Raw genomic sequence first — 12,480 nt, forward strand, 5'->3', positions numbered from 1 at the left:
CTTGATCTATATTAAAACTAATGAAACGTCAACCGAGTGCTACTGACATTTACTAATTAGGTTCGAAATCATTTATTTTTAATATATTCTCTTTCTATATATAAACAGTTTTAAATAGCAAGTTTATCTACTAAATAAATATATTATATATCTCTAAACCATTGAATTTAATATAATTTATATATTTACAAGTTATTTATATATATATATATATATATATAAATATATATATCTATATATTTATAATAATAGTTTTCATTACATCGCATATTATTTTTCATATTTATTTTCAACAATTAAATCATATATTATTTCAAATAATATTTCAAATTAATGTGTATGTATCTATTTACATATAGTTGTTCGTGAATCGTCGAGAATGGTCGAAGGTCAATTGAATATACAAAACAGTTCAAAGTTTTTGAGACTCAACATTACAGACTTTGCTTATCGTGTCGGAATCATATAAGAATTAAGTTTAAATTTGGTCGGAAATTGCCGGGTCATCACAGTACCTACCCGTTAAAGAAATTTCGTCCCGAAATTTGAGTGGGGTTGTCATGGCTAACAATAAACATGTTTTCATGACGAATATGAGTTGATAAATAGAGTTTTATCATCATTGAGTAATACAGATGAAACAATTCGATTATTCGAAGCGTATGAGTGAAGTTATCACAAAAGAGTGAAATGAATGAATGTAGATTCGTCATATCTTTTGACGTAGATAAGATTGATTTCCGGGATTTAAGGGATTCAAAAGAAAATCTTGGAAATCTATGAGATCTGATTCTTCGAGATTTAAGGAAATTAGGATCTCTTTAATTAAGTGCGAAGATCTGCCTTGATTTCTTTATCAGATATCTTACTATAAATTAACTTCTTCCGTCCCATTACTTTTATCATTCATATACTTTCTTTCTTAGTTTGTACATCCAAAATATTATGAAAATGCTTAATCCGGTTCTAATCCTTGTTCTTATTCTGACTATCGCAATGATCCTTCTTCTTTTCCAACTCCCACCGGAAGAATCTGTTTATTTCTACTATGCTCTAGGGATTATTGTATTCATAATCCTCCCGTGTCTTTATGTTGCTATACGCACTGATATCCACAGTTTGTAAATTCGGTGTTGTTGTTGGGCTTTGTATTTTCTCTTATATTTTGAATCTCTTTGCCTTTTTATTATCCTCTCGACCTCTAGTAAAGCGAGCAACGGTCCAGAATTCGTAATTATGGAGTTTCGAGAAATAACTAAATAGCACGATTTGATTTGTCAAATTATCAGAATTACTGAGAATAGAGCTATCAAGAATATATTTTCTTGATATGTTTAGAAGTTAATCAGAATGAAAGAGTTATGTAACAAGGCACATGATGACATTATAATCTTCGAATCATCATGTTCCATTTAGAAACTCAGCATGACTTACCGTAATATAATCACGTTGATCAAGTGTCATTATATTATACTAACTCATGCATCAGTTTTCAACATTACTTCAATAACATTTATATTTTAAGCTCGAAAGTTTACAGAATATAGAATCTAACAGTTTCTGTATGATGTAACACTGATAGCACGAAGATATTAATGATTTCAGATAAGAATAGTTATAAAAATATCTTCAGAAATATGGAGGATATTTATAATGAAAGATACGATGATATATTGGAATTTCTAATATCGAAGGATGGTGAAGAAAATTTGTCCGCAAGAGTTTGGAGTCAGAAGCAAGGTATTCGCTAAAGATTTCATCAGAAACAGAATCATCAGGATTCTTAATGTACAAGTTTAGTTCTTGTGATTTGTTCAGAGACTCCTTTGTAGTTTGCTCAATCAGTTTTTCGGTTTCAAACTTTTTCTGAGCTTTGCCAACATACAATTCTTTATCATCAACTTTTGGCTGTTGAGGTCGTTTACAGTTTTTGTTGCTTCATTCAACTTTTTAAAATTCAGAGTATTAATTCGCAGACTGGGTGCTTTTCAGAATTTCAGAATGGAAGATCATAGTTCTAAGAGATAAATGTTATATGGATACATATAATTGTTGATGTGGAAACGTTGCGAGACTCACCATACAGATTTGTTGATTCCCGGTAATTGGTATGACAATTCTTGTTACAAGATGCGGATGAGTAAATGATAAGGTTTCGATAAAGATAATGATTTTTCGGAAAATTAAGGATCAACAAAATTGTTGGTAAGTTTACTACTAATGTAGTGGGACATAAACGGTTCTCCGGTAATGATGATGAAGGAATAATTGTTATGATGAGGCTTATCCGAATGAAAAATTGAAGTTGATTTGCTGGAGCTATGACAAAATTGGCTAATTTGAAAATGATTTGAAATGTTATTTTCGGTAATAACAATGCCGAAGGAGCTAGAACAGATACATGTTAATCGTTTACTCAGGTTCCGCGTATTTTCAGGTACATAACTTTATGCATCAATCTTTTCTTCCATAGATGAAGTGCGGTTGGTTCATCCTCTCGATTAAGGTATTTTCAAGAATCATGAAAGGTTTGAATCGCAGATTGTAATCGTCAAGATACAAATGAGGTTTAAGATGAAATTAAGTGGTAAACTTGAAGAATTGTTTAGTTTCATATGTTATAATCAATATTTTAATTCATTTTAATTGTCCAATGTCGGCAGTCCACAGTTGATAGTCCACAGTTGACAGTCCAATATTTCATATATAGTTTGATATATAATATTCGAATTAATTAATACGTATCGTGACCCGTGTACATGTCTCAGACTCGATCACAACTCAAAGTATATATATTATTTGAGAATCAACCTCAACCCTGTATAGAGAACTCGATCATTACTGCATATAGAGTGTCTATGGTGATTCCAAATAATATATATAGATGCGTCGATATGATATGTCAAAACCTTGTATACGTGTCCCGATATTTAAAGTGCGTAAAATAAATAACAGAAATTAAATGATGATAAATTATATGCGTAAAGTAAATAACAGAAATTAAATGACGATAAATAAAATTGCAATAATTAAATCGCGATAAATAAACTGCGATAAATAAAATGTAATCAGTTAGCTAGGAACAGTTAGCTAGGACAGTTAGCGTGGATTCTTAACAAAATTCCTCATAGTTAATTTGTTTATTTCTAACAAATTTTATTTTATCAAATGTTTTCTTCATTATGCCACTTGTTGGATTCTGATAAATCAAAATCCAAATATGAAATTGGATGAATATGGTTATTCTGTGGTGAACGGATTTGTATATCGGTGGATGTAAGTAGGATAGTATATGATTGTTGAAACAGATTCGAAGAACGTACAATGTAACTTATTAATGTGAAATTTAAATATTCCTCGGGTATTACCTACCCGTTAAAATATTTTCACCATTAACAGTTTGTACAAGAGAATTTTTAATTACAATCTTTATGAAAACATATATACATATATATTTTCTTCAGATGTATTCATGGATTTAATGAGTTAATATGATATTAAACTCATTTGCTTTTCGGTTGGAACTAGAATAAATAATCACTAAAACTTTAGAGATTACATATTCGCCATGTCGAACGAAGATAAATGAGGTAGAACGATACGTAGAACGAAGATCATACTCAAAGTACAGATGATGATATTGAAGCATGGATTGTTGATGGTACTGGTGTTGTTATTGATGGTACTGTTGGTGCCGGTGATGTTGCTGAAGCTGGTACATTTTTCACCATATTCTTCGAATTGATTATTCGAGCGCGAAGTTCGTTGACTTATTACTCCAGGATGATTGTCGGTCGGAACGAGCGGATGAATAAGGTTCAGAATTGTGGATAGAATATAATCTTGTCGAGTTACCCTGGAAATGAGACTGAAAATCGTGTCTCGAACAGGTTCGCCGGTAAACGCTTCAGGTTCATTGTCAAGAGGTGAATTCGGTTGGTGGAAGGGATTGCCTTCTGCGCGTTTCCATTAATTAAGTCGACTACGAACCCATCAGATGAATTGATAATGGCTGATTGGTTGATTCATGCCGGTGACAATGTTTTCGGAGCTTTGGTGAACATCTATGTCGGAATAGCTGTCGGAATAATTATCGGAATAGCTATCGGAATCCGATGGACTCGAACTGGTTGAGGGATTCATCTCGTACGATCAGATGAAGGATTTTTGATAAGAAATAGATTATAGGATGTAGATTAATACCCTGCAATACATAATTTACTTATGCATATATAATACTAAAATCCCATAAGTTACGGAGGAATCTACGGAAACTGTCAGACAAAGTCTACAGTAACAGATATGCTAAGATATGAATTAACAGATATGCTAAGATACGAATTTTGTCTATACACTATTCATGCAATCATTGCAGTATGATGTGTCTAGACTAAGAATGATAAGCAGGTAATTTCCTAAGGATAATAAGTAGATGATTTTCGACACGAATGATAAGCAAAACTTTTGACATGCAGACACGGTCGAAGTCCAGACTTACTAATGCATCCTAACGACTATCAGTTAGACACACTAATGCAAGACTTGGTTCGCTAAGACTACCGCTCTGATACCAACTGTGATGACCCGTCCTAATCCATCCGGACGAAGTCCATATCGATTATAAATGATTCACAACAGTTGATTACATCGCGAGGTACTTGACCTCTATATGATACATTTTACAAACATTGCATTCGTTTTTGAAAAGACAATATTTCATTACATTGAAAGTTGACGGCGTGCATACCATTTTATAATATATCTAACTATAACTGACTTAATAATAATCTTGATGAACTTAACAACTCGAATGCAACGTCTTTTGAAATATGTCGTGAATGACTCCAAGTAATATCTTTAAAATGAGTAAATGCACAGCGGAAGATTTCTTTCGTACATGAGAATAAACATGCTTTCAAGTGTCAACCAAAAGGTTGGTGAGTTCATTAGTTTAACATAAATAATCATTTTCATCATTTTAATAGACCACAAGATTTCATATTTCCATTTCTCATAAACATACGTCCCATGAATAGAGACAAAAATATCATTCATATGGATTGAACACCTGGTAACCGACATTCACAATATGCATATAAGAATATCCCCATCATTCCGGGATTCTCCTTCAGACATGATATAAATTTCGAAGTACTAAAGTATCCGGTACTTTGGATGGGGCTTGTTGGGCCCGATAGATCTATCTTTAGGATTCGCGTCAATTAGGGTGTCTGTTCCCTAATTCTTAGATTACCAGACTTAATAAAAAGGGGCATATTCGATTTCGATCATTCAACCATATAATGTAATTTTGATTACTTGTGTCTATTTCGTAAAACAGTTATAAAAGTTGCGCATGTATTCTCAGCCCAAAAATATAAAGGGTAAAAAGGCAAATGAAACTCACGCATATAAATATTGTAAAACAGTTAATAAAGCATTTGCTTGTATTCTCAGCCCAAAATGTATATAAAAAGGGAATAATGAAACTCACGCATATAAATATTGTAAAACAGTTAATAAAGCATTTGCATGTATTCTCAGCCCAAAAATGTAAAGAGTAAAAGGGAGCAAATGAACTCACCATAATGTATTTTGTAGTAAAAATACATATGACGACATTGAACAATTGTAGGGTTGGTCTCGGATTCACGAACCTATATCATTTATATATGTATGTTAATACCTATAATCGTATTTGAACAATTTCATATATTATAACTGATATTATATATATTTAATTTGTGTATATACATTTATAATGATTAATATTTATATAGTTATATTAATATATATTTGGTTAATATTATATTAAAAATACTTACTTTGTTATATATAAAAATGGTAATGTGATTAATACTTACTTATATGTAATATTACTAAAAGTATATTTTTTTTATATACGAAATGTTTATTTGGTGACATAATATCAATATTAGTAATAAAAGTTATTTTTGATTATAATGATAATACTACTAATAATAGTAACTATAAAAATAATAATAATACTATTATTTATTTTAATATCTTTAATGATAATAATAATAATAATAATAATAATAATAATAATAATAATAATAATAATAATAATAATAATAATAATAATCGAAGTACTACCTTAATGAAAGGAGCTTTAAAAAAAATAAACACCCTTGCCCAGGCTCGAACCCACGACCTCTCGTAACCCCAACAACACATTAACCATTTGAGCTATCATTCTTTTCTATTTTATTTCCTAACTGAAAACATTTAACCCATTTCTGTTTCTAGTCTGAAAGTATCAAACTAATGCTTGGCCCAATCACTTAATTTCGGCCCGACAGTGTAATTAACCTCGGCCCAATCATAGTTACGGCCCAATCAGGAAAATCTGAGTAGTCGATCAAATTAAAAAAAAATGGAACCTCTTTCTTTTCTTCTGCTCGTGACCACTAACTATTATACAAAAAGTTTCACTTTTGTTTGTTGCTTTTGACCAATCAAAATCCTCTTTTCTTCCTTTTGTTTCTTTCTATCGTGGATTAACAACAATAACCCAGCAAAAAATAAAATTAATTGAGCTACCTTCTTGCTTGCTTCTTTATTTCACGACATTCAAACAGGAACCATAACAGTAATAGTCGATCGTGGTTGATGAAACAGAAGAAGAAGGAAAATATATATATATATATATATATATATATATATATATATATATATATATATATATATATATATATATATATATATATATATATATATATATATATATATAAAAGACATGAAAATAAGCAATTGCAGTGGAGGGTTAATGAACGTGCGATGATTTTACAGCTGACCGGAAACACAACAACAGAAACATTGGCGGTTCATGATGGTTTAACATGGTGGTTCTGTTAGGTTTTAGACCCTCGAACAATAAGACAGACGGGTTCAATACTCAAATGGGTTTTGATTGGTGTCGATGAAAGATAGTAATTAAAAGTATGGTGATGATTCTTCGTGCAGCAGTAGTCGTCCTTCGATTCGATAGCAAACGAAATATTTAGTAACAGGTATTAATATTTTGTTCTTGGGTGAGTTCATGAGCTAGTTTAGGAGAGATAGAGGAGAGAGAGTGGTGACGGATGTTGGTTGTTGTAGTTTGATGATGTTAGCCGTGAGTGATGGTTGTGAGGTTCTTGGTGGTAGTTCAATTAAACATAAAGAAGGAAGACGTTGAAATGGTATTTAAACATGAAAATAATACGGTGGTGGTTTGGTCTTGAAGGTGATGATTCAAAGAAGTGGTTGTGAGTTTGTGTCGATTATAAACAGAAAAATTAAGTAACGTGTGGGTTTCGACTACAACAATCCAGTAGCAGCATCTGTGGTTCAATGATGGTGGTGTTAATCGTAACGGAAAAGAAAAAAAAGAAAAAGAAAAAGAAAGGATCGAGCAGTTTAAAGAGCGGTTTTGGTGTTCTTAACTCGTACAGGAACAAGAGGAAATGAGCTGCAATAGTTTCATTTGAATGATGATGGTGATTAAAGAGTGATGGTGATTCGATGGTAATCAAAGTTTGCAAGGTGGCCGGTGGTGGTTCGATTATGGTGGTAATTCAAGGGTGGCGGTGGTGGAACCATAGCTTAAACAGAGCACGCAGGAGCACCATGGTTGTGGAAGTTGTCGATGGTGTACTTGGAATGATGAACGTAATTGCCTAATATCTATTTATATGTAAATAAACACATATATATGTACACATGATTTGAAACAACAAATATGTACTTATATTATATTATATTAAAACCAAAACAGTAATGCATGCACTTCAATTGTGCACAGTTTTAAATAGTTCCTCAAATAGTTCAGCAGCCGTTCTTATGTCTTATTCTACCGACAATTTTACCCGGATTGTTATATCGTAGTCCATTGCTAAACAGTTAACCTATAAAAGTGTTCCTAAAAATCCCAAATTTTTAGATTAAATATATTTAATTATTTCACTTATTAACTGCTTGAAACCTGATTAAAGATGTTAGTTAATTATTTATTTTCTGTTCCAATTAATGTGTACGGAGTACTAATATTTAAACTAAAAGGTAAAAAAATATTTTTATCAAACCTAAAATCTTCGTAATCAATTCATCGTTCAACTTTAATTTTAAATCTTTGTAAACTTGTACTTGATCTATATTAAAACTAACGAAACGTCAACCGAGTGCTACTGACGTTTACTAATTAGGTTCGAAATCATTTATTTTTAATATATTCTCTTTCTATATATAAACAGTTTTAAATAGCAAGTTTAACTATTAAATAAATATATTATATATCTTTAAACCATTGAATTTAATATAATTTATATATTTACAAGTAATATATATATATATATATATATATATATATATATCTATATATTTATAATTATAGTTTTCATTACATCGCATATTATTTTTCATATTTATTTTTACAATTAAATCATATATTATTTCAAATAATATCTCTTCTATATATTAAAGCGACCAAAATAGTTAAGATGTCAAAAAGGTGTCATTCAGGAACAAATCACAGCCTTAGGATAGCATTTTTTTAAAGAGATCTAATGGTCAAGATTTTACCAACTTAAGAATTGTCTCTCTCATACTAAGATATAGATACTATTACGATTGTACCCCTACAATTTACTTCTCCTCTTACTTTATTTAACCTCTTTCTTTTTAACCGTCCAAAAAGTAAAACTGATACTTGCTTCCAGGTGTATAAATCCACACTTCCACACTATCATTTTAAACCAACAACACAATTAGTATGTTTTACAGTTTCTCAAACTTCTATCAAGCATTAGTTACGACCGGAAAAATGAATAAACAACGACCATAAATAGTTTCAATCAAAGCACGGCGATGAAGGATGGTGAGATATTACGATGTTTATATAAGTATAATTTATCGATTACATGTCTGTAACGGCTATAGCGATGTTTCAAGGTACATTTATACACATGATTCATAACCCTAATTTTATTTTGTGTACTTTTCTTTAATTAACAGTTTCGGATCATAACCTCACGATTGATGGTCTGTACTTCTTTTAATCACGTTGGATAAAATTCTAAAATTCGTCTTCTCAAATTAAGGTTAGATAATTTTGGAACTAATCTTGGGTGTTCTCAACTACAGATCTGTCTCTGACACTCATGTTCATTTAATATACTTGTGTGTATGTTTCATCTAATTATATATGATTTAATTATTTGGTCAATTGTGATTTTTGTGGTGAATAATTGTGTTATTATGCGTTATTATGAAAGTGAATATGTGATACAGAATAAATTATGAGAAATGATAATGTGACTTCGTATATGTGTTTGATTAATTAGTGCTTTACTTGGTGTGGAAACTCTGTTTAAATCAAATTGAGTTTATTTTAACGGAGTATGATTTAAATGATGTTTTCTTGAATTTAATAAGAGTGTATTGATGAATATGTACAAATTGTTTAAAGGACAATTGATATAAACGGCGTGTGAATATATCTACAACGAAAGTGATGTGCACAAGTTATAATAAGATAACATATTGTTTCTCTTCTTGTAGATACAAAAGACATGTTTTGTAATTTTCTAATTGAAGTTATATTACCTCTAATGGATTTATTCAATGTTACAGCTCAATCGTACCATCATCATGTTAGAAGCTTTAAGGTTACCTACATGGAGTATGCTTTTATAGAGGGTAGTTCATATATGTTTCTTTCGGTTGAGCTCTTGCAAATTTTACACTTATATTACATAATGTAGTCCATATCTGTCTCTTTTGGTAGTTCATGGAGTATGCTATTATAGAGGGTAGTTTATATCTGTATCTTTTGGTTTGTATTTTATATCATCAATAGAAACCCTTCAACTAAATTTTTTTCTGAAATTGACAAACTCTAAAACATTCTGAAATGGGTCGATTTGCTCATTAAGTTCAACATATCATATTATGAAGTGAATTTTTTATTTTATTTATTTATCTGTAAAAAGGTGCTTCAGGTTGAACCAAATTACAAAGTTACTTTTCGAACCGAAGTCGACCCAACTACCCCTTTTGCCACCTCGAGCTTTGGGTGTTGTTTTACTCAGACAGGTAATACATCAAGTTGCATGATATTTGCTAACCAAAAGTGCTAGAAATGTAAACGGGTCGATTTGGTCGTCATGTTTGAATTATCATATTTTACAATGATGAAATCTGTAACTTTGATAATAAAGTGCTTTAGGTCGAACCAAATGTTACCCGATATTAACAAAGTTACTATTCCAACCCAATAGAACTAAACTTAATAGTTTCTTAGCTTTACAAAATACCAATCAAATCCTTCATTCTGGAATTTTATAAATTTTTGTTTCGTGTTGTAATGGCAATGAAATGTACCTATAATACTGAAAAATGTTTGTTTCTTTCGATTTTGCAGCCTAAATGGAACAATGCACTACTTGAAATGTTGTCGAGGTGGCATATTAGACCTTCACCATACAAAAACTCTGTGCTTTGCTACCCATTCACAAGTTCCCACACAATTACATCACATTTGTAAACATCAGATTTATCAATTGAGGGATCGCCTTGTAAAGTTCATTTACCATCCACTCAGGTATTACTCTTTATGTAGTTTTTTGCAATAACAATGTTTCTTGCATAATATAGTAAATTTCTTGGGTAGAAACTATGGCACAAATTAATAATGTGTAACGATGTAACAACGCCCATAAAAAGGGCCAGTTATGGTTAAGCGTACACTCCTCGTGATGTAAACCTTACCGCATAGATCAAACAACAATTTAGAATCTAGTAATCATGAATATAATAATCTCTTATCTTCTATATATTAAAAGGGAGTTCAAATTAAATCCCTTATCTTCGATAGGGGTATCATGTAATTCAAAACTGGCATTACATGGAAACTCGCATATTGTAGTCTTAGTTTTTGCTTGATTATATATCTATCAGGGCTCGTCAAGCATTGCACGTAGTGACAGTAGCAACGAAGCTCTTCCAATGATTCAGAATATGCAGAATTAATATACCTGAAGGATAATGTGACAACCCATTGAACTAAATATGCCAAAGAGAGGATCAGTGTGTGTCTGAAGGTGATTACGAAAGGTTCTTCTCTATTTATACTATTTATGGTAATGTTTGATTTAAAGTAATATTTATCTTTTGTGATACATCATCCTTTATCTTTGGTACTCATTTTCATAAGCTGCTTTAGTTGTACCTAGCGATAAGAGTTACGTATCTATATTTACATATGACCTTATCAGGTATTGTTCCAACTTATAAGTCCAAGCTAGATTGACATAATTTCGATATGAACATGGTCAAATTGGAGGTGGTATTCTTGACCCATTTACTTATGAGTGGTTTGACATGTGTTGTGTTTTTCTTCAAGCAAGTCAAACTTCACAAAGGGGTTGAACAACTTGAAAGTTGCCTAACTCGTACATCTTTTTGATAATCATTTTATTCGGAGATTTTTGTATTTAATGATATGAGATTTGTAATTACAAATGGCACAATCGTTTGCTATTTGTAAAAAATGATCATTAAGGTGGCATTCGGCCAACCAACACAACTCGCCTATCTTGTCACTCTAAAGTCAAAATACATATATACCTTAACAATAAGTTTTCAATACACAAACACAAAGTTTAAGAAACATGGTTAATACTGTTAGGGATGAAGGCCACATATAGAATGCCATAACTCAATTCAATGAATTTACAATTCACCTCCTACATTAGTTAATTATATGCTTTATAAACTCTGTAATATTCAAAGATATGTTATATATGTTATGCTTAAATAATGCTTTCAAGACCCTTTATAGTACTATATCACTAATGGGTATCGGATAACCTTAGAAGAATTATGTTCATGTACGATGCCTACTTTCTTTCCGTTGAAGGGTATTTCCACATAGTAAAGAAGCAACGCTGAAGAGTTCAAAAACACGATTGTAAATCACAATCTTTGTTTTCTTTACCTGCATGTGAATATAAATTAGTTTTAAGCTACTTGTGAAATGGTTTTTATCACATCATTCAATTATATTACATCGATAGTGCAAGATTTACTTTCATAATCTCGCGAATTCGCGGGTATTAAACTAGTTTCAAATTAATGTATATGTATCTATTTACATATAGTTGTTCGTGAATCGTCGAGAATGGTAGAAGGTCAATTGAATATACAAAACAGTTCAAAGTTTTTGAGACTCAACATTACAGACTTTGCTTATCGTGTCGGAATCATATAAGAATTAAGTTTAAATTTGGTCGGAAATTGCCGGGTCGTCACAGTACCTACCCGTTAAAGAAATTTCGTCCCGAAATTTGAGTGGGGTTGTCATGGCTAACAATAAACATGTTTTCATGACGAATATGAGTTGATAAATAGAGTTTTATCATCATTGAGTAATACAGATGAAACAATTCGATTATTCGAAGCGTATGAGTGAAGTTATCA

The 12,480-nt window shown here is 31.1% G+C and overlaps 1 long non-coding RNA gene across 1 annotated transcript; it reads left to right on the forward strand.

Annotated features, from left to right (window-relative positions):
- The first annotated feature begins 8,760 nt into the window (after nucleotides 1–8,760).
- On the forward strand, nucleotides 8,761–10,598 carry LOC139867286 (uncharacterized). Its single transcript, XR_011765796.1, has 4 exons — nucleotides 8,761–8,878; nucleotides 9,016–9,101; nucleotides 9,993–10,095; nucleotides 10,424–10,598. It is a non-coding gene; the product is annotated as an uncharacterized lncRNA (long non-coding RNA).
- The last annotated feature ends 1,882 nt before the right edge of the window (nucleotides 10,599–12,480 follow it).

This window comes from Rutidosis leptorrhynchoides, chromosome 9 (assembly GCF_046630445.1).
Source record: "Rutidosis leptorrhynchoides isolate AG116_Rl617_1_P2 chromosome 9, CSIRO_AGI_Rlap_v1, whole genome shotgun sequence".
Classification (NCBI taxonomy): Eukaryota; Viridiplantae; Streptophyta; class Magnoliopsida; order Asterales; family Asteraceae; genus Rutidosis; species Rutidosis leptorrhynchoides.